General features: G+C 49.1%; 1 long non-coding RNA gene across 1 annotated transcript; it reads left to right on the top strand.

Moving 5' to 3' along the window:
• Positions 1 to 268: 268 nt before the first annotated feature.
• On the top strand, positions 269 to 21203 carry LOC135362244 (uncharacterized). Its single transcript, XR_010406718.1, has 3 exons — positions 269 to 757; positions 1597 to 1936; positions 20317 to 21203. It is a non-coding gene; the product is annotated as an uncharacterized LOC135362244 (long non-coding RNA).
• The last annotated feature ends 339 nt before the right edge of the window (positions 21204 to 21542 follow it).

Here is a 21542-nt window from a genome sequence, read left to right as displayed (position 1 = left end):
TGCTTCCCCATATTTGCACCCTCATGCTGCCCGTGGCCCCTTGAATCTGGCCGGCTCTAGGACTCACTTTCTGCCCTAGGAAAACAGGTGACAGGGACTCTGTGACTTCAGAGGCTGAGCCACAGGAAGCCTGTAGCTTCCCTCTTTGTCTTTCAGAAGAGTCACTCTGGGGGAAGCCAGCTGCCATCCTTGTGGAGAGGCCACACGGCCAGAGAGGGGCCCCAGCCGTCCCCACTCTTCTGGACATCTCTACTGAGGCATGGGACACAGGGATGATGGAGGAGATAAGGCTCGGATGCCTCCAGCCCCAGCCTCCTTTCGACCCTAACTGTCTGAGAGGTCCCCGTCAGATGGGCCCACTGACTGTACGACTATGAAATTGTTGTTGACCATGATGCTTTGGCATGGCTTGCTATTGACCAAACAGCTATTGGCTTTCCCTCTAAATGTTTCAACCAATGGTGATTGTTGCCAGAACCACTTATTTGATTAGAAGTTACAGAATGAAAAAAAAAAAAAAGAAGTTACAGAATGGTGTTGATCTAATTCTATCCCTCTTCCCACATTTATTTGCAGGCATTCTTTCCCTCAGCAGCTAGGCATCCTTGGTGATCCTGATGTGTGGACTCTACAAGAAAGACAGGGAAGTCGTGGGGTTCTTTACTGTCCATTGGTGGCCGCCTTCCACAGCAGTGACATGGCCCTTCTTGGATGTGAGGCCCAGATCAAAGCAGGAGAGAGAAGAAGCCTGAGGAAGGTGAGCTGGAGACTAGGTTTCCAAGGAAACCACAAGGTAATCATCAGATCCTCCGAGGATCATTATTTCTTTGTCCTGCTAAAAGCCAGATACTGTCACCTTCTACGCTAGCTCAGAAGCTTGAGCAGGCACCAAAACGGGTCCCTGGGGGAGGAGACAAGTGGCTTAGAGAGCTTACAGAGGTAGCTGCTCCCACTCCTGGGCCCAGGCTTCCTCTCAGGAGGCCTTCCCCCCACCCCCAAACACCTACCCTTACCCTCAGATCTCCTTAGACCACAAGTAGAGTCTAGTTTTGGGGTGAGGGATACACAGAAAGCTGCCTTTCACAGAGCTCCAAGGGACAGGATGTCTTCGCTCAGCGTCTGCCCTGGGCTTCATCTGTGAGGATTTGAGACTGAGGACTCTGCCTGCCCCCCCCCGGGGGGGGAGGGGAGGGATGGCAGGCCTGAGCTCTGAATCCTCCAGAAGGAAAACGAGCAATGACCCTATATCCTGGGCTCAGATGCAGTGATCTGAGGTGGCCGTGGGCAAGAGCTGCCCTGGGCTGTCAGGAGCCACCCTCCAAGGAGCACTTACTACCTGTCAGACACGACACAGGGTGGGCTTAGAGCTGGAGGCACAGAATCTCAAAGATCCTGACAAGAACTCACCAAGACGGTGCTGTCTTCACCCACCGCAAAGTTGGGTCTCTGGCCCCAGGTCACCCAAAGCGCCCCCTGCTGTCTACCTGTAGAAATGGCCCCAGAAGGTCTGTCCCTGCCCAGGTCCCCTCCTGCTGGGAGATGTTATAACCTGGTTCATTCTTCACCTCTAACTGTGTGCATCTCTGACTTGCTCAGGTGCCCCATAACGTGTAGAAAGGATCCACTTGTGTTGTGCCTGCCCCAGGGTGGTGCCCGAGGTCTTGCTGTGGCTCTGAGGATCACCAGCGTGCGTGGGGCCGGTGGGGGTGAGGACGCCGAGTCCTGTCTGCCCTGCACGCGGCCTGACCACGCATTCGCGTGAGTAATGTCTGGCGGTGGAGCCAGGCCCGAATCTTGGACGTTTTCCTCAGTGCGGGACAGACTTCGTTTGTTCTGGAATAGTACCAACAGCATTAGGTGCAATGGATCCATGGAGGAAACACCCCTAAACACAACATCCCCCTCACAAGAAAAAAATGGTGGAACACACAAACATGTAAGTGGTGTTGCTTGAGCAGTCCGGGTTCCGGTGGATGTGGGAGGGAACGTCATCATCCATACTGATTATGCCATATCAGTTCTTTGATTAGGGGGGCAGGGGGCCCAGGGTGGCCCAGAGGGTTCCTGGGGGCTGGGGCATCGCCACCCACCGTGGACATGGGGATCCTGGGCCTGTTGAGGGCCATCTGCCCTTGGACTGACTCTGCTGGCTTCTTGGGGAGTCTTGCTGCTTCCACAATCTTCCCAACCCCATCCCCCATTACAAACAGAAGACAGATGTCTTCTGGTGTCCAGAAATCTGCCCCTTCATTGATTTTCCTCTTCTGGGGAAGCGTGGCCCTGAGAGGGGCCTGGCGGTGTGGGCACGGGGTGCTTAGAGATGTTTTCACTTGTCTTTACACCTCTGCAAATGAGCCCTTCTTGGGAGGGGTTGGGGGCCTGGGAGCTGCATGGGTGTCGCTGGTGGGGGCGGCTCTGGGTGGGTGAGGGGCTTCTGAGAGTGGTGCGGGGAGACCTGAGGTGTGATGCAAATACCCCAGATGCAGGCTTCATGAGGGTGGAGAGACAGCACAGCCTGGGGGTTATGTGCTCAGGCGAGGGCCTGCTCTGTGTCGGACCTTGGGTGAGCTGCCTCTGTGAGTCTCACTTTGTCACCTGTAAAATGGGCAGAGTGATCCCTCCCTCAGAGGATGGGGTGCATGTGGTAGTGAGGAAGGATCGTATTTCACAAACTTAAGTTGGTGTCAATCCTGACAGGGTTTTATTTACATTTAGTTAAGTTGGACTCCGGGAGGAGTCACCCCCCCAAGGCAGTTGAAAATCCACAACTTCTGACTCCCCCCAAACTGAACTACTAATAGTCTACTGTTGACTGGCAGCTTTGCCGATAACATAGACAATTAACGTATATTTTGTATAAGCATTACATATTGTGGTTTTACAATAAAGTGAGCTAGAGAAAAGAAAATGTTATTAAGAAAATCATGAGGAAGAGAAAATACATCATCACTACTGTACTGTACTTATGGAAAAATTTCAGTGTCAGTGGACCCGCGCTGTTCAGACCCGTGTTGTCAAGGACCCCCTGTATCCTTAGGCTGGTGATTCTCAAACTGGACCACGCATTAGCATCACCTGGGAGGCTTGTTAAAAGCAGAGATTTCCTGGGCCCACCCCCAGAGTGTTTGATTCAGTGGATGGAAGAGGGCAGGCCTTTCCATTTCTTTTTTTTTTTTAAAGATTATTTATTTATTTATTTGAGAGAGAGAATGAGATAGAGAGAGCATGAGAGGGGAGAGGGTCAGAGGGAGAAGCAGACTCCCCGCCGAGCAGGGAGCCCGATGCGGGACTCGATCCCGGGACTCCAGGATCATGACCTGAGCCGAAGGCAGTCGCTTAACCAACTGAGCCACCCAGGCGCCCAGGCCTTTCCATTTCTAATGAGCTCCCAGGAGGTGCTGGTGCTGCTCATCAGGGGACCCCGTTCTGGGACGCTGCTCTGGAGCATGGTCTTTTGACCTCCGCACTGTTGACATTTAGGGTGGTCATTCTCTGTTGCGGGGCCTGCTCTGTGCACGGTAGGATGGCTAGCAGCACCTCTGAGCTCTTCCCACTAGATGCCCATAGAACCTCCTAGGTCTAGGTCTCCAGACATTGCTGAATGGCCCCTGGGGGGCAGAACCGCCCCCGGTGAGGACCCCCGCTCTATCCTTATTTCCTGGGTCTGTTTACATTCGCCCAGAGAGGCATCCTCTAACATGTGCACACAGACACACACGTCTTTCCTTTTCCTCAAGAATAATGTCAAACTACAAATACAGTTTTATAACTTCCTCTTTTTCACCTCACAACACATTGCCAGTTAACTCAGCAATTAGCTCGCTGGCAGCCCGGGAGAGGCAGGTTTCTGCACAGATGATGCGGGAAGCATCGCTCCGAGCCCCCCACGTGGCTCCGGGACAGGAAGCCGGTGGCAGAGGGAGGCCTTTCAGATCCTCAGCCTCAGCCTGGAGCAGGTGCTGAAACCTCTGACTTCAGGGACCGTGTCAGCATCTTACGAGCAGTCTGTCTGGCTTCCTGAAGCCCTGCGTGAAGCTTATCAGAAAAATGAGCCACCCGACCACGTGGTCATGAACCACGACAGAGGGGGGTCAGGGATACTGGCCTTGCACCTGCTTCCACCCTCAGTAGATGGACCACGAGACCTAGAGCTTGTAGGCTGGGAGTGAGGGATCCTGGCGGCGCCCCTTTTGCTTGGAAGGGTCCCGGCTGTGTTCACATCGGGCCGTGTCGGCTGCTCATGTCCTGCAGGCAGCAGGGCTTCTTGGCACAAAGGCATGGTGAAGGCCCACGAAGTGGTTCCTAGCTCCTTGTAAGGGATGTCGGCTTTTGCTGCCTCTCGTTCTCCCAAAGGTCCTTCTGTCTGCCAGTCTCATGACTTCATTGTCCCCCAGACCAGGAATCAGCCACTGCCCATCACCGCCCCGGCCGCCGCTGGAAGCTTCAAGATGCCAGCTCGGCAGGAATGTCGGGAAGAGGACACTGGCAGGATGGGAGGAACCTGTCAAGGCTATCTCTCCCAGCACGGGCACCTCCCTGCTCCCAGTGCCTGCCACGCAGCTGACAAATGGTCTGGGTGGAGTTGACCTTGCTCCCGGCTCCAGGGGTGAGCCCCGATAGGTCTAAACCCATCCATGTAATCCCATCCTCCATTCCATGGGGATCTCACCTTCTCTGGAGAAGGATGTTTCTCTACCCCCAGCGGGTGCTGGAGCTGATTAGAACTGGCTTGTGAGAATCTACCATGTGCGTTGTCAAGTTGGTAGCTTGAAGTCAGCCACGTGAGAGTCTTTACACCACAGAAATTGGCAAAGCCTACAAATAAGGGTCCCTCCAACCCCAAGCTAGCTTACCAGCACACCAGTGACACTCTCCCACTAATTGTGATCAAGGGGGACGCCTGGGTGGCTCAGTGGGTTGAGCCTCTGCCTTTGGCTCAGGTCATGATCCCAGGGTTCTGGGATCGAGTCTGGCATCAGGCTCCTCGTTCAGTGGGGAGTCTGCTTCTCCCTCTGCCTGCCGCTCCCCCTGCTAGTGCTCTTTCTCTCTCTGACAAATAAATAAATAAAATCTTTAAAAAAAAAAAAGACTAATTGTGATCAAGGAACCAGGCAGCCCAGCTGCTGCTGGAGGGTGCCCTATGACCACAGGAGGGGCTGATGGCAGGATGAAGCTAATGAGAGACATGGAAAGAGCATAGTTTTTGATGACATTGTCTGATCATGCCTCACCTCCAGACTTTTGGGTGACATTTTCCCCATTTTCTTGAGAGCACCCTAAATAATACATCTTGGTAGCTGGGGTGGGATATTCCCAGGTCGGGACCTTCAGCCCCCAGGCCTCTGTGGAACGACGAGGGCTCATTTCTTCAGTCAAGGGCAAAATTCTTCAGTCGATGGGTGCTGGCTGGTTGTTCCCCATTCTCCTGCCTCCCGAGGGGACTTCTGTCCAGGCTGGGCCAACTTCCCTGCCCCTGGCCTTTGAGAGGAGCTTTGTTTTTGCCAGGTCAGTTCCTGGGCTCCTCAATCCAAAGTTGGGAGGATGGGAATGGGAGAGCCGAAGAGAGAGCAGGAGTGGCCTTGGTGGGGCTGGGAGGGATTTGGAGCGGGCTGGAGTGGAGAGTCAAGAGAGGGGAGAGTCTTGTCTTACCTCCCCTGATGTCCCTGCCTCCCAAGGTGCTCAGATATCTGGGGCAGAGGTGGGATTGGATGCATCTGAGCAGCATTTTGGCTCATTCTCCTGGGATGCACCCAGAAAAGAAATGATGGACCAAGTATTTAGGGAACAATGATTCCACAGCTATGGAAACCAAAGTAGGTTTTTTTTTTTTTCCTTTCTTTCTTTCTGGGAAATCTCCCAACCCTATTCATGGACTTCGGTATCTTTTGTACCAAAAAATGTGGAGCAAAGCAGAATGTAGTGGCCTGGAGAAAAACGGAGGCAACAACCCAGTTTAGGAACAGTTCTGGGAGGGGTGCGGAACCCATGTTTTGCCCTGTTATCTCTGGGCATTACACAAGTCACACCATGGCCAAAGCTGAAAGCTTGTCTACACAGCCTCCGTGCCCCTGGTTCGGAGCCCTCAGGAGCTGTTTCTGGTCTTTAAAAAAAGACCAAAAACCCTTCGCAGCTTGGCTTCTGTCTTATTGTGCTGCAGAAGGCACGGCCCCCCTGCTGTCCTGCGCAGGGAGGGGGTTGGCCAGCCTTTGCTGGCTCTCCTCCTTAGTCCTCCCGCAGCATCTACGGGCATTCTTCTCTCAGGAGACAAGGCTTCTCTCGGCCTCGAGGACATTTCTGTCTCTCTCCTGGGCATCTCCAGCTCCAGCGCCTGAAAGGGCCAGGCAGGTAATGTAGACGAGTGGCCTGGGCCAGGTGTGAGGCAACTGGGAGCGGGAGCAGGGTGTGGTGGATGGCGCGGAGGGTGCCCCGTGGAGAGGGCAAGGGACAGCTCAGCCCCGCTGACTCTTGTCACTGGGGAATGAAGAGGCTCGGCATTGCTGGAATAAGAGCATCTCCCTTGCAGGGACATTGCTGAGGATACATGAGAGTTTATACACAGTACCTGACATCCAACAGGCTGCCGATATACGGAGCCACCTTCTCTGGGAAGCTTCTTGATCCTTCTTCCCCATTGATCTCGCCCTCCTCGTCATGCCCCTCATGTGGTCCTGGTCACATAGTTCTTGAACAACAGGATGTTAGCGACTGCCACTACAGTGTCATGTAAAAATCATCCCTAAAGCCAGGGGCTTAGAATGACAATGACTTCCCCACGTGACTTTGTGGATTGGTTGGGGCTTAGCTGATCTAGCCAGGCTGCGGCTGCTCAGGCGGCTCAGCCCCACGTGTCTCTCATCCTCCTCGGGCCAGTGGACTAGCTGGGGCATGTGTCTCACGACAGAAGCACAAGAGGGCAAGCAGAACATATTAAGCCTCTTGAGACCTGGCCAGCTGGCACTGGCCAAAGCAAATCACAAGGACAATCTCAAAGTCAAGGAACAGGAAAGGGTCCGCCTCTCATGGCCAGACCACAGCGAGGATGTGGACACACAGGAGGTGGAATTGGGGTTGACGCTTCAGTCTACCATGTGGTTGGGCATGGTCTGTTTTGGGTCAGTGCTCTTTGCGTGGCTGACGCCTTGGGGCAAGACCTTTCTTCAGTGGCCCCGGGACCCCACTGGGAGCCATCGCTGAGTGAGGGATTCAAGCAGCTCAAGCAAAATGTATTAACAAAAGGTTAGATCCAGCTTTTCTGTGCCGAGCCATGGGCAGGGGAAGGAAGGACACACCTGGGCGGCATGGCATGGTGCATGCAGTAGGTGGCTACTCAGTGTTTAGTGTCCAGGAGTGAGGGAAGTAGATTTTATTTGGGTGGAGGCAGGAAGGAGACCAGAATGGAAGGGGAGCCTGGGGGGCTGTGACACCCCTTCTTAAGGACTGGCAGTGCCCCCGCCTCCCCAGAGTGCAGAAGCACTGTCTAAAAGAGCAGGCAACGAAGGGGGTCTATAGTTGGTCTTGAAATGTATTTCTTTAGAATTTTCCTTTTTTCTCAAGCAAGTTAGTTTCTTTTCAGCATTTCTTCTCACTTTGTTTTAGATTTTTCTTTTTTTTTAAAAGATTTATTTATTTATTTGAGAGAGCGAGAATGAGAGAGAGTACATGAGAGGGGGGAGGGCCAGAGGGAGAAGCAGGCTCCTCGCTGAGCAGGGAGCCCGATGCGGGACTCGATCCAGGGATTCCAGGATCCTGACCTGAGCCGAAGGCAGTCGCTTAACCAACTGAGCCACCCAGGCGCCCTAGATTTTTCCTTTTAATAGTATGACGGGATTAAAACATTTATTGAGGTGTAATAAACATCTAATACAGTGAGCAAAATGCACTAATCTTAAGTAGATGACTTGCTCACATTTTAGGCGGAGGCAGCCAGCACCCAGATGGAGACAGGACATTTCCTGTTCCCCACCCCCCGGGTTCTCTCATTCCCCTCCCAGAGGTTAGTAACCACTGTTCTGACTTCTATTGCTCGTGTGTGTTCTATGGTCTGTCCTGGAACCTCACAGACATCAAATCCTACAACATGTGCTCTTTTCCGTCTGGCTTTTTTCCTCCAAATATTATGTTAGTGAGATTCATCCATATTATTGGGTGTAGTAGCAGTGAGGTGTTCTTTGTTCCTTTGTTCTGGAGCTATCCACTGCATGAATACGCCATTATTTATCCATTCTGCTGTTGATGGACATTTGGGTTGTTGCTAGTTTGGGGACCATACTGAGTGACCCTGTGATGAACATGTTTGTACATGCCTTTCGGTGGAAATATGCATTCATTTCTCTTGACCTAGGAGAGGAATTGCTGGACCTAGGAGAGGAATTGCTGGACCATTGGGTAGGCAGCCATATGTTTAGCCTTGGTAGATAGAGAGGACCAAATAGTTTTCCAAAGTGCCTGTGTTTGACGGGATTTTCTCTCTCCCTTTCTTCTTTCCTCCCTCCCCCTCCCTCCTCCTCTCTCCCTCCTCCTCTTCCCTCTTTCTCCTCCTCTTTCCTCCTCCTTCCTCCTCCTTCTTCTCCCTCTTTCCTTCTTTCTGCCCCGATTTGAGATTTGAACGTCAAAGTTAATTAGGGGAATTTAGCCCATTCACATTTTTATTGTGATAATTGATACCATTTCTTTTTGGTCCTTCCATCTTATTTCATGTTTACTGCTTGTATTAGTCACAGTTCAGTTGCAAGTAACAGAAATCATCTAGTTTAAGCAGAGAGGGATTTATACAAGGACTCAGGTGCTTACAAAATTGTTGGAATACCTGAAGGAACTTTCAGGAGTGACTGCCTGAGAGGCGCCACAGAACTGGCCTGAAAGGGAGCTGCTATTCCCAGCATGACCAGGAAGCTGGGGACTCAGCTTGCCCCCACCTCGATGCTGGCCCAGGGCCACCCTGTCTCTGCTGGACACAAGGCTAAGGACATGGCTGCCTCGATGATTCACCCCAGCAGAGCCTCTGCCCTGGGGAACTCAGCCCCACCCCTCACCACCACTTTTGCCTGAAGGCAGAAGCTGGGCTGGCCTCCCTTTTGCCCTCGAGTGTCCCTCAGGTGTGTCTGCTTGGTGGATGCAAGCTCACGGGCTGCATCTGGGAAATGTGTTTTGTTTTCCACCTCCCGGCAAACAGCAAGGTGCTCTGCAAGGGGGTAGAATGCTACGGCTTTTCCAATTATTTCCCTTTGTTGTTGTTTTGCCTTTCTTCACTTTCATGGGCTCCTGGATTCTCCCAGTGGCTAATTTCTAGCCCTAAATAACCTTATTTAAATCTCTAATTCCCTCTTACCATATCCAAGTTAAGTGTTACAAATACCCAAGCCCCTGACATTTTTCTTGCCCACCCTGCCCCACCCCGGCAGAAAGAGAACTCTAGAACACTTCCCCTCTCTCACTCCCTTACCGCTGCCCCCAACTCAAGTCCTGAGTTTTGCTGATGTAATTTAGACATTTTAGTTCCATTTTTAGGCTACTTTTTTCCTAAAGATTTTATTTATTTATTTGAGAGAGAGAATGAGAGAGAGAGAGAGAGAGAGCACATGAGAGGGGGGAGGGTCAGAGGGAGAAGCAGACTCCCTGCCGAGCAGGGAGCCCGATGCGGGACTCGATCCAGGGACTCCAGGATCATGACCTGAGCCGAAGGCAGTCGCTTAACCAACTGAGCCACCCAGGCGCCCACATTTTTAGGCTATTTATGATTAACTTTTCTCTTAGAGGATGTTTCCTGGTTTTTAGCGATCCCTTTGAAATAATTATACCGTATTTTTCAGGCACCTCAGCAGCTCCGGAAAGGTAACTAAGCAGGCTTTACGGCTCTCTGCTGTGTCTCCCACTCTGTCTTCTGCTCTTGTAAGACTTTTGTCGGATTTGATTTTCAGCTTGTCAGAGCTCTGGTCTGTTTTCCTTGTTACTCCAAAGGAGCCTTTCTTGTCCTGGGCTGCCTTCCCTCATCAGTTTGTAAATGGGTTCCCTCCCCTCTCACTTCCAGGGATGCAAATGAGAAGTCTGCCTCTCTGCCTGTCCGGGGTCTTTCTCTTTGGAAGCTCCGAAGAGCTCGGCTCTCATCTGAGGAGCTCAGACTCCTCTCGGGGCTGCTAGGAGGTGGGTGTTCTTTATCACTTCTGCCCGCGGCCCTTTCCAAATCTCAAGGTTCTTGTCTCTCTTCCACTCAGTTCTTAAATCACCACATCTCCTTTTGTTCATTTTCCTCCTTCTAGAAACCTTATTACCAACCATTTGAGGTCCTGAATCTGATTTCGCAGCCTCTTATCTCTTTATTTATGTTTTCATTTCTTTGTATTTTGGTTTTATGTGGAGGGCGGGCCCCTCCATCGATCTTGCAGAATGAGGCTTTTGTTCTCAGAGGACCTTTCCTTTTTTCACTTCCTCTAATTTTTAATTCTGGAAGTCCTGCGTATGTCTGTGTTTTGAGTTCTCGAAAGCCTTGCTTGTGCACTGTGTGCCCCCCCCCCCCCGCCCCTGACAGTGCTCATCAAATCACTGAGGCCTTGTCCCTTCAGCCCCTGAGAGCAGACAAAGCCTCTGTCTCTCTGGGGTTGGCATTTTTCTCTGCTTGCCCCAAAGCACCAGCTCCCTCGAGCTGTGTAGACCCAGCAGCGAGTCTTGTGCGTAGAGTGAGGGCTGGTGGACCCCACCCGGCCAAACTGGGACCAGTCACTCCTACGAGGGCACCGTGTACTCTGTAGGTCTTCTGGGGGGAGCAGAGAGCCAGGGGCAAAAGCCCCTCAGACCCCAAGTTGGTCTTATCTACAATACCCACTTCAGATGTGGGCAAGGAGGTTAATGCAAAAGGACCCTCAGGCTATCGAGAGCAATGAGAAGGGGGTTTTGCTACCAGAGGAGGATCAGGGCCCAATGAGGGAGGTCTTCTCTGTAAGAGGAAGCGCTGAATGGATGTGTGGTGACCAGAGGGGGAATTGTGGCAAGGATAGTGGTTGGTGTTCACTAAATCTTGGTCATTTTCTTCTGGGCACATAGCTAAGCTACAGTTCCCAGCTTCCCCTGCAGCTAAGTTTGTCCATATGACCATGTGATCTGTTCTCTCCGGTGGAATATGAGCAGAAGGCACCAACTGCAGTGATCCGAGGTGGTGGGGTGGGGGGTCATATCTTGAGGCAGAGAACACACTGGAAGGGTCTTTGGTTTCTGAGTCATTGCCTGGAGAACTGCTCAGGAGGAGCTCCCAACCAGGAATACCTATGTGAGGCTTTGCATGAGCAAGAGAGAAACTTCTGTGGGGTTAGTTATAGAGATGTGGAAGATGTTTGTTACGCAGCTAGTAGCTGAGGACTGATACAGAAATCTTTCCTGGAAGCCCCCCCGGCAGACCTGTTCGCACAGCTCATTGACCAGAGCTGGACTGCACGCCGTCCCCTGGCTTGTTTGCAGGTGGATTCGAGCTCTAAACAACATCAGGGTTTTGCCAGCGAGGAAGAGGTTGGGAATTGATTTGCAGTAGGCCACCACCAGTGGCTGCCATATTGGTGTGGCTAAACAGCTTTTTATATACTCGCTGGCTCATTTCACTTGTTTTGTCAATTGCCCCTTTATGTCCTTTGCCTATTTTTCTATCAAGGTTTTTGTCTTTTATTAATGAATTACAAGGGCTTTCAATGTATTAGGGACTGTAATGCACGTCTGTGGTTATTTATGCCCACCCAGCATCTGAATTCCCTTCCTCCCTTGGACGTATCCCCTGATTTCTGCTACGGAAGTGGGGCTTGGTTTCCAGCCTCCCTTGCAGCTGACATGCAGGCCTGTGACAGAGGCCCTGCCGTTCAGATGCTCTTGCCTCAGAGCATCCGGAAGCTAATGATCAGAGGTGGCAAGAACTGCGTGGACTTTATTCTGGAGAGGGAGAAAACAGTGGCAGCCCCTGACACCCAGCGTGGGCATCTTAAATGACTTAACTGACTTAAACTTAAACTGACTTAAAAGGTCAGTTTCTGTTGCTTGGAACAAGAACAGAACTGTGATAGTAACCTTTTGTCTGTGTTGTCTGGTACACATCCTTTGTCCAGTTGTTATTTGTCTCGCAACCTTTTATGTACAATAGCTTTTCCTGTAAAGAAGTTTTGGATTGGAGCACCTGGGTGGCTCAGTTGATTAAGCGTCTGCCTTGGACTCAGGTCATGATCTCAGGGTCCTAGGATCGAGTCCTGTGTTGGGCTCCCTGCTCAGTGGGGAGTCTGCTTCTCTCTCTCCCTCTGTCCCTACCCCCTGCTCATTTTCTCTCTCTCTCAAATAAATAAATAAAATCTTTAAAAAAATTTTTGGATTTTTATTTATTTTTATTTTTATTTATTTTATTTATTTTTTTAAGATTTTATTTATTTGCGAGAGAGAGAATGAGAGACAGAGAGCATGAGAGGGAGGAGGGTCAGAGGGAGAAGCAGACTCCCTGCCGAGCAGGGAGCCCGATGCGGGACTCGATCCCGGGACTCCAGGATCGTGACCTGAGCCGAAGGCAGTCGCTTAACCGACTGAGCCACCCAGGCGCTCCTGGATTTTTATTTTTTTTAAGTAGACTCCACGCCCAATATGGGGCTTGAACTCACGACCCTGACGTCGAGAGTCACATGCTCTACAGACTGAGCCAGCCGGGGGCCCCAGAAGTTTTGGATTCTTAGGCCACCAGATAGATTGACCCTTTCCTTAGTTGCTTCTGATTTTCAGGTCATGTTACAAAGGCCTTCCATAATCCAAGATTATAAAAACATTCACCCATGTATTAAATTTTTAAAAATTTTAAGTTATTTCGGGCACCTGGGTGGCTCAGTTGGTTGGGCGACTGCCTTCGGCTCAGGTCATGATCCTGGAGTCCCGAGATCGAGTCCCGCATCGGGCTCTCTGCTCAGCAGGGAGTCTGCTTCTCCCTCTGACCCTCCTCCCTCTCGTGCTCTCTGTCTCTCATTCTCTCTCAGATAAATAAATAAAAATCTTTAAAAAAAAAAAATTTCCATGTCTAAATGAAACTGTTTATACCTTAATTCTCAGTTTTCAGTTTTAGATATATCTCTCCACTTGCTACCATGGAAAATGAGCTTTTTTTTTTTAAATTTTCCTTTCTTCCAAGTTTTTATTTTGAGCTTTTCTTTTCTTATCATCCACACTTGTATGATCTGCCCAGCCCTTTTAGAATCTTTAGGTGCATTCCATTTTTGTTGTTGTAAATTACATATTGAAGACAGGGGCGCTTTGTCCTGCAGTTTCCTGTAGTCTGGACTTTGCTGGTTGCATGACCTTGGTTTACTGGACAAGTTCCTCTGTTCCCCGTATTTCTTGTAATTTGGTAGCTGGATCTAGAGTGGGCGTTGGCAAAGTTTTTCTGACAAAAGCTGAACAGTAAATATTTTAAGCTTTGTGGGCCATGTGGTTTCTGTCATAATTCCTCAAATCTGCTGTTGTAAAAAGTAGGGTGGAAACAGTCGTAGACAGTACGTGAACAAAGAGCAGGGGCATGTCTTGGTTGAATTTGTTGCCAATTCCTTTTCTTCTTTTCTTTCTTTCTTTCTTTCTTTCTTTCTTTCTTTCTTTCTTTCTTTCTTTCTTTCTTTCTTTCTTTCTTTCTTTCTTCTTTCTTTCTTTCTCTCTCTCTCTCTCTCTCTCTCTCTCTCTCTCTCTCTTTCTTTCTTTCTACTTCTTTCTTCCTTCCTCCCTTTCTTTCTTCTTTCTTTCTTTCGTGGTGGTAAAATACACACAACAAAATTCCCCTTTTTAACCACTTTTAGGTGTCCAGAGGTGTTAACTCCCTGCACGATGCTGGTCAGCCATCCCCACCGTCCATCGCCATGACTGTTCAGCTGGTAAAACAGAAACTCTGTCCCCATTAAACACTAACCTCCCATCCTCCCCTCCCCCCAGCCCCGGGCAACCACCACACCTTCCACCTTTATGATACACATGCTATTTAACTTGAAAAATACAAAAAGAGGTCAAAACTGGAAGTAAAATCCACCCATGATCCCACAACATTTTTGGGGAAGCGTGTAAATTAAGAAGTGAAAGCTCTGTCTTCGGTCCCCTCAACACCACTCCCCTCCCCGTGAGAGCTTCTACTAACAGTTGGAGACAGTTTTTTCCAGACCTTTAATGCACTGACAAGAGCATATATCTACACACAGCGGAGGCACATTACCCGTGTGGAGGCGGCCTCCTCTCTGCCCCTCGAGGGGTGGCCGGAGAGGGGAAGGTTGGAGTACTGACCTTCCATGTCCACCTCTGGCTGCCAGGCAGCTCACTTATCCTTTTTGCTGCCTGAGAGGCCATGTTGAGGGAGTGGGTCCATACCCCCCAGGCTACTATGGAGAGGGCACGCCCTCTCCCATTTCTGAATTTTTTCTTACTTGTTTTCTTGGGATAAAGCGAATATCAGACCCATATAGATTTTAAGTGACTCTTTTTGGAATGCTCAGGAATTTCTCCCAAGAGTCAGGGGAGGGGCAGAGACGACATTGTGTCCTGGTTGGGCCAACATGCTCCCTTATGGTAGGCAGAGGCAGGCTGGGGTGGGGTTCATGACAGTCCCACGGAAGAGCTTTGGTCCCCCCCACTTGCCCAAATCTCCTCCCTTTGTGTCCTTTGCCACCCAGCCCCTTGGCCCCACCCCACCCTGGGTCGCAGTCCTGCCGACTGTCAACCACTTGCAGATTCCGCTGCCCTTGGCGTCCACTAGGTGGCGTGCTCTCCTGCTGTGTTCCTCCTGGTTTGGCTTTGGGTGGTGCTGGGGGGATGGGATGGAGCTCTGGCTTATGTTTCCGCTGATTTTGGGGCACGAGGGTGGGTAAGCTCTGGGGCAGAGGATCAGGGGAGAGGAGTGGAAAGCTGGAATCAGATGTAGGTCACACACTAAGACGACAGGGTGTTAACTTCAGACTTGCTGGCTGTCTTTGATGGAGGCTTTAAGCAAACAAGGACATGCAAATCCTTCTTCCTTGCAAAGTTGGTCATGGAGAACCCACCTTGGAACTCCTAGATGACTCCCCTCCAGTCTATCAAAGAGGTCAGAGAGGGCATGAGTGGACTGGGAATTTGGAGCTTGGTCTGTGTTTCCTGCAGCTTGGGGGACATGTTGGGCAGGTGACTGGCTCTCACCAGAGACAATGAAATGGTGATTGACCGGTGATTTGGCCTGAGGTAGCAGACGAGAGGGTTGCAGCTCCAGTAGCCACAGGTGGCATCCCCACCAGATCCTTCTCCCAGCTGGTGTGCCTTCTCTGGAGAAGTTTTCTGGGCTGACGGAGCCACAATGCCTGGAAGGTTCAGGGGACAGCCCATAGCCTGTGGCCAACTGATTCAGGGTGTAAGAAGCTGTTCCTTCACCTCAGACCGGGATAAGTTCATGGTTCAATTTGTGCATCAGGTCAAGGCTGAGCTTCGTCTGAAATGGTGTCATTACTCACCTTCCCCTCTTCCCTATCCTGCTTCCCTCACTCTTGTCCCAAGGAGCTCCCCCTGGCAAATCCCTGCTACCAAAAAACTGAAAAACCGTGTCTCAGGCTCTGCTTCTAGACAACCGAAGGCAGGTAGTGTTGAAAGTGGTCCTAGGAGGCAAACACCAAAGACGGGATTTTGCAGGGGCGCCTGGGTGGCTCAGTTGGTTGGGCGTCTGCCTTCGGCTCAGGTCACGATCCCAGGGTCCTGGGATCGAGCCCTGCATCGGGCTCCCTGCTCAGCGAGAAGCCTGCTTCTCCCTCTCCCACTCCCCCTACTTGTGTTCCCTCTCTCGCTGTGTCTCTCTCTGTCAAATAAATAAATAAATAAAAGCTTTAAAAAAAAAGAAAGATGGGATTTTGAAGTTGGATGCCTTCCTTTTCAGTTGCGCTGAGGGCCCCTCCCCTCCCCCCTGGTGGGAAGTGGAGCCCTGGTGGTCCCTGATGCTCAGCTTCTACCTTGGTCACTTGGGACAGGACTCAGGTGGCAGGGAATGTTGTGGCTTGTGCAGTATCCCTGGGGCTTGAAAGACATTGGGGAAAATAATAATCCTAGGGACTTCGGAACAGGGAGGCTGTTGCTGGGTACCATTGATGATTTGAGAAAAGACAATGACAAGCTCAGGACGTTGATCACCAATTTAAAGCAAACTCAGGAGGATTCCTTTGCAGTATTTAAGGAAACTTTACTACAGCCAGAGGGCAGACAGCTGGAGACAGGCTCAGGACTTAACTGTAATAGAATTTCAGAGAAGGCTGAATCCCAGCCTGGGGACGTCTCTCCTCCAAAATCAGGGCCCCAAGGGGGTGGGGTGGGGACCTGAGTCCTGGGATGGAGCTATCAGGGAGATGAACTTGACAACCTTGAACCCCGGACCTCCTGTACTCTCTGGACTGCTAAAGTGGCCCACTCATCCTGTTGGAAGATAGAAGTCTCCCTCTTGTTTAAAGACCATACAGAAACCTCGCATAACTGCCCCTTCCAGACAAGGCTTACCCTCTTCAGGATCTGCTCCCACCTCCTCTCCTGGCCACCAGGCCCCAAAGTGCAATCACATCTCAACGTGACCTGACCAGGGGAGTGTTTTGCCTGTTAAGGGACAAGAGGAATGAATCGAGGAGCTACAGGAGTAAGCCTACAGGGACGGGCAGAGACTGGGAGAACAGTCCCAGGAGTGGACTCTGAAGGTGCCAGGTCAAGGGAAGCTGAATATAGCAGAACACTGAAGAATTTAACAGTATGGAAAGGCTCTCTCAGATTTGACACCTGGAAAGGCTCTTGAGAGATAGTTCTCAGAACATTGGGAGTCGTGATGGTGCCCATTCAAGGAAGCAGGTGCTGAACAGCTGTGGCAGACCACGGAGGAAGGTATACAGAGGCTCAGAGAAGTGGGCAAGCTAGGTTGGGTCTTCTACTGTAGACTGGAAAACCCAGTGTCTGACTAAGTTCCTTGGGCAAGCGCACTTCTTTATGAAGGTGATAAGGAATGGATAGGGGAGGAGACACCAGCATCATTGAGAATCCCAGGGGGCAGTGTCCTCTGTAGCCTGGGGCTGACAGTGGAGATGCTGCTATGGAACTGAATTCCCTAGTAGCGATGGAGATGAGAGAATCCTATAATGCCAGCCTTAACTGTCACAAGCAAGGTGGATACAATTACCAGAAAGGACAGCAAGGTCGGGATGGCAGCCAGGGGCTGCCTATGGAGATGACTGCAAGGACCTATGGAGATGACTAATGCACATGACATTTCCAGGGGCGAGATACATGGGCAGCCAGTGAGGTTACTGTTTAATGTATATAATCAAAAGTGATCAAGAATGGGACACCTGGCTGGCTCAGTGGGTAGAGCATGTGACTCTGATCTCAGGGTTGTAAGTTTGAGCCCCATGTTGGATGTAGAGAAAACTTAAAAAAAATAGAATCTTAAAAAAAAGTTGGAGTGCCTGGATGGCTCAGTGGGTTAAAGCTCAGGTCATGATCTCAGTGTCATGAGATCAAGCCCCGCATCGGGCTCTACACTGGGCATGAAGCCTGCTTGGGATCCTCTCTTTCCCTCTCCCTCTGTCTCTCCCCCCAACCCTGGTGTGCACTCTTTCTCACTCTCTCTCTAAAAAAAAAAAGAAGAAAAAGTGATCAAGAATGAATTAGCAGGGGGTGGAGGTCAGTTGCCTCAATGGAAGGTAATGATCCTTTATCCAAACTTGAACAAGTTCTTAAACTCAGAATCCATCAACTAACGAAAGGGTAGGTTCCATAAAGAAGGACCCTGAGATATCATGGCAAACAGAGAGAGTGATTTTTTCCAGTCTTTTCCCAAAGGCACTGTATGAGTTTGCTAGGGCTGCTGTAACAAAATATCACAAACGGGGCAGCTTAAACAACAAAAATTTATTGTCTAGTAGTTCTGGAGGCCAGAAGTCAGAAATCAAGGGGTTGGCAGGGTTGGTTTCTTTCGAAGGACATGAGGGACAATCTGGTCCAGGCCTCTCCCCCAGCTTCTGGGGGTTAGCCGGCAATCTATGGCAATCCTGGGCTTGTGGAAGCATCACCCTGATCTCTGCCTGCTGCTTCACGTGGCCTTGTCTCTGTGTCCAAGTTTCTCCTTTTAATCAGGACAGTCATATGGGATTAGGGCCCACCCTAATGACCACAACTTAGCTTGATCATCTACCAAGACCTTATTTGCAGATGAGGTCACAGTCACAGGTACTGGGGTGGGGGGCTAGAACTTCAACATATTTTGAGGGGGACGCAATTCAACCCATAACAAAAAGCTCCAGCCATTCAGTCTAGTAACCATCCTTGGGGCAAGGTTGTGTGTCAGTTCCGGTCCTCTGGGAATGAACAGATGGAGTGAGAGGGGTGAGAGATTTGTAGGGGCATCACCTGTGAAAGGCCCAGGGAGGGAGCAGGAGTGGCTTCGAAAAGCCAACTGGTACCTGTGAAAGGAGATGAGGAAGGAAGGAGGATTGCAGGGGAGAAGTCCACCTGCAGTGTGGCCCCGAGGGAGTCAGAACGCAAAGGTTGCCCTTTAGAAGAGTCCCACACTATGAAGAGAATGCCAGGCCCTATGGCTCCTGCTGTGTATAGTCATTGACTGGGAGTGGCCAGGGGGAGTGCATGGCCTTGGCTCCAACATGGTGGCCCCACTATGGAGGTGGGGAGCTGACTGCCTTCTGGCAGGCTCTCTCTCTCTCCCTCTTTTTAAAATTTATTTATTTATTTATTTTAGTAATCTCTGCACCACTGTGGGGATCGAACTCACAACCATAAGATCAAGAGTTGCACGCTCTTCTGACTGAGCCAGCCAGGCACCCCTTGGCAGGTTCTCTCTTGAAGGGAGAGCTGAGGGGCACGTCCCCAGGGCTGCTGCAACAGGCTACCCAGATCATTCGAGGGCTGTTGGATGTAGGGTCCAAATTGACATTGATGCCCCAATACCTGGGGGCCATGATGTAGTGGTAGAGAAGAGTGCGGGGGGGACCTGGTCATACATGGATTCCTGGCTAAAGTCCATCCCACGATGGGCCTGTTGTATCCAGAGGCCCCCTTGGTGGTCATTTCCCCGGTCCCTGAACGTGTAAATGAAATAAAATACTTAGCAGTTAGCAGAACCTTTATGTCTGTTCCTTTAGCTACAGAGCTTGAGCTATTGTATTAGCAAAGGCCAGTGGAATTCCTCAGACAGCCCTCCTAGGTCCTCTTCCCCCGGCCCCATGCCAGCTAAGTGAGCACATTGAAATCAATGTTGCGTTTCTGGAGGAATAATAGAGGTTGGTGCCATCTTTAGAGACTTAGAAGATGCAGAAGGAAGGGTCTTTATCACATCCCTGTTGAGTGCACCAGTCTGGCCCCTTGGAAGGAAGCCTCAGAGGCAGGGAATTCACAGTCTCCAGTGACACTAATTATCTCCAGTATTTAAAAGTTCCTATTTCGTTAGGTTTTCTTTTACCATTTTTATGTCATTCCTTCTACTTTCTTTGGTTTTCTCTTTAATATTTTTCTAGCTTCCCGAGTTGACTGTTTCAGTCATTGTTTTCAATCTTCATTGTTTTTAAAAAATATATCACAGTTAAGGGTATACATTTAGAACTAAGTAGCTGTGCACTTTAGCTGCATCCCACAAATTTTGAAAAGCAGTACCTCTGTCAACATCCAATTCTCAATATTTTGTCATGTATTTGTAGGTTCCTTTATAATCTAGAGTTATAATCTACAATTTAGATTATAATCCTCTATAATCTAAAGGTTCATTTCTTATTTCTAAATGAGTGGGGTTAAAAATTTTTTTTTAAAGTGTGGTTCTCCAGTTTAACTGCATTGTGCTCAGAGATTGTGGCCTATAAGATACAGATTTTTCAGTATTTCTTAAGACTTCCTCTGTGACCTCATGAATGGTCAATTTTTACATATGTTCAGTGTGTGCTTGAAAATAATCAATATTGCCTATTTGTTGCATCTGAATACATGAAGTAGATTAAGCTGTGAATTATGTTATGCAGACATTATAAATGATTACAACATTTTTTATCTGCCTATCAAAGTCCTTCCTTCATGCCTGTGGCTCTTCCATTTCTCATTGTAAATGAGTCAGTTTTTGCTTTGTGCATATTGAAGTTATGTTGTTAGGTGCATGCAAATTCATGATTTGGATGATAGTACACTTTATCATTATGTTGTATATTTATGTATGCTTAATAATGCTTTCTGCCATAAATTCTTATTTTAATTTTGTCGGGCCAGCTTTTGTTGTTAGTATTTGTCTACTGTGGCAGAAGTTTCTAGTTGTCATCCAGTACTAATTTTTCCATTCCTTCTTAGTAGCAGAGCCAAAGTGTATTTGTGGTGAAAATGCACCTGGCTAAAACTACATTAAACAGTCTCTCTTGAAGCAGGGGGTGGCCCATGAGATGTTGGCAGGACAGAAGGGCTGCTTGCGGGGAGTCAATCCAGTAGGGAGGATGCACTTTTGTTCTGTCCCTCTTTCCCCTTTCTGCTGCCTGGAATGCTGATTGGATGGCTGGAACTCTGGTAGCCAGTTTGGAACGTGAGGTTGCCTTGAAGATGGCACCAAGTACTGGAATAGTGGAACAGAAAGAAGGAAGAATGCTGGGTCCCTGTTGACAATGGAACTGCTGTACCATTTCTGGCTGACCTTCATCTACACCTTTTTGTGTGAGAGAGAAATGTACTTTTATTGTGTTTAAGCCACTGCTTTTTTGAGTTTTTATATGCAGTCAAAACTAATCCTAACATACATTAAACAAATCTTTTGTGTGTGTGTGCCTTTATTTTTAATTTTTTTGTTCTTATTTTTATTTTATTTTAAGAGACAGAGAGTGTATGAGCAGGACAGGGAGAGGCAGTGGGAGAGGGAGAGAGAGAATCCTATGCCCAGCACATGGGCATGATCCCACAACCCTGAGACCTTGACCTGAGCCGAAATCAAGAGTTGGATGCCCAACTGACTGAGCCACCCAGGAGCCCCTTGTGGATTTATTTTATTTTGTTGTTTATATTTGTAGCTTATTTTCAATTTTTATTTTAGGTATATAACTTCACATGTTTTGTATATAAACATTTTGTCTAGTCACACTTACATTAAAAATTTTAGTAAAAATGCAAATTTGTGTATATTTTAAAAATAATTTTATGAGCATCTAGCATTGTGCCTGGGACATAGTAGCTGCTCACTAAATGTTTGTTGAATGATGAATGAATAAATATGCTACAAATATTTTCTCCCATCTGTCATTTATTTTTTAGCTATAATTATAATGTTTTTTGCTGTACTGAAATTAAATTTTTAATGTAATCAAATACCCAAGATTTGCCTTTTTGGCTTCTGAATTTGCATATTATGCCTAAAGAGGAACTACACAGCCCAAACTTATAAATACACCTTCCTATGTTTCATATCACTGTTGTATATGTGAATACATATGCGTGAATATTGACTTGATTAGGATTTTTGTGTCTATGGTGTGAGGTAGATATTCAACTTTGTTCCCTTCTAAATGGATATCTAATTATACCAAAATTTCAAA

This window comes from Mirounga angustirostris, unplaced genomic scaffold (assembly GCF_029215605.1).
Source record: "Mirounga angustirostris isolate CCGP_5_RB_7025 unplaced genomic scaffold, mMirAng1.0.hap1 SCAF_13, whole genome shotgun sequence".
NCBI lineage: Eukaryota > Metazoa > Chordata > Mammalia > Carnivora > Phocidae > Mirounga > Mirounga angustirostris.
This window is presented reverse-complemented; position numbering and strand designations above follow the sequence as displayed.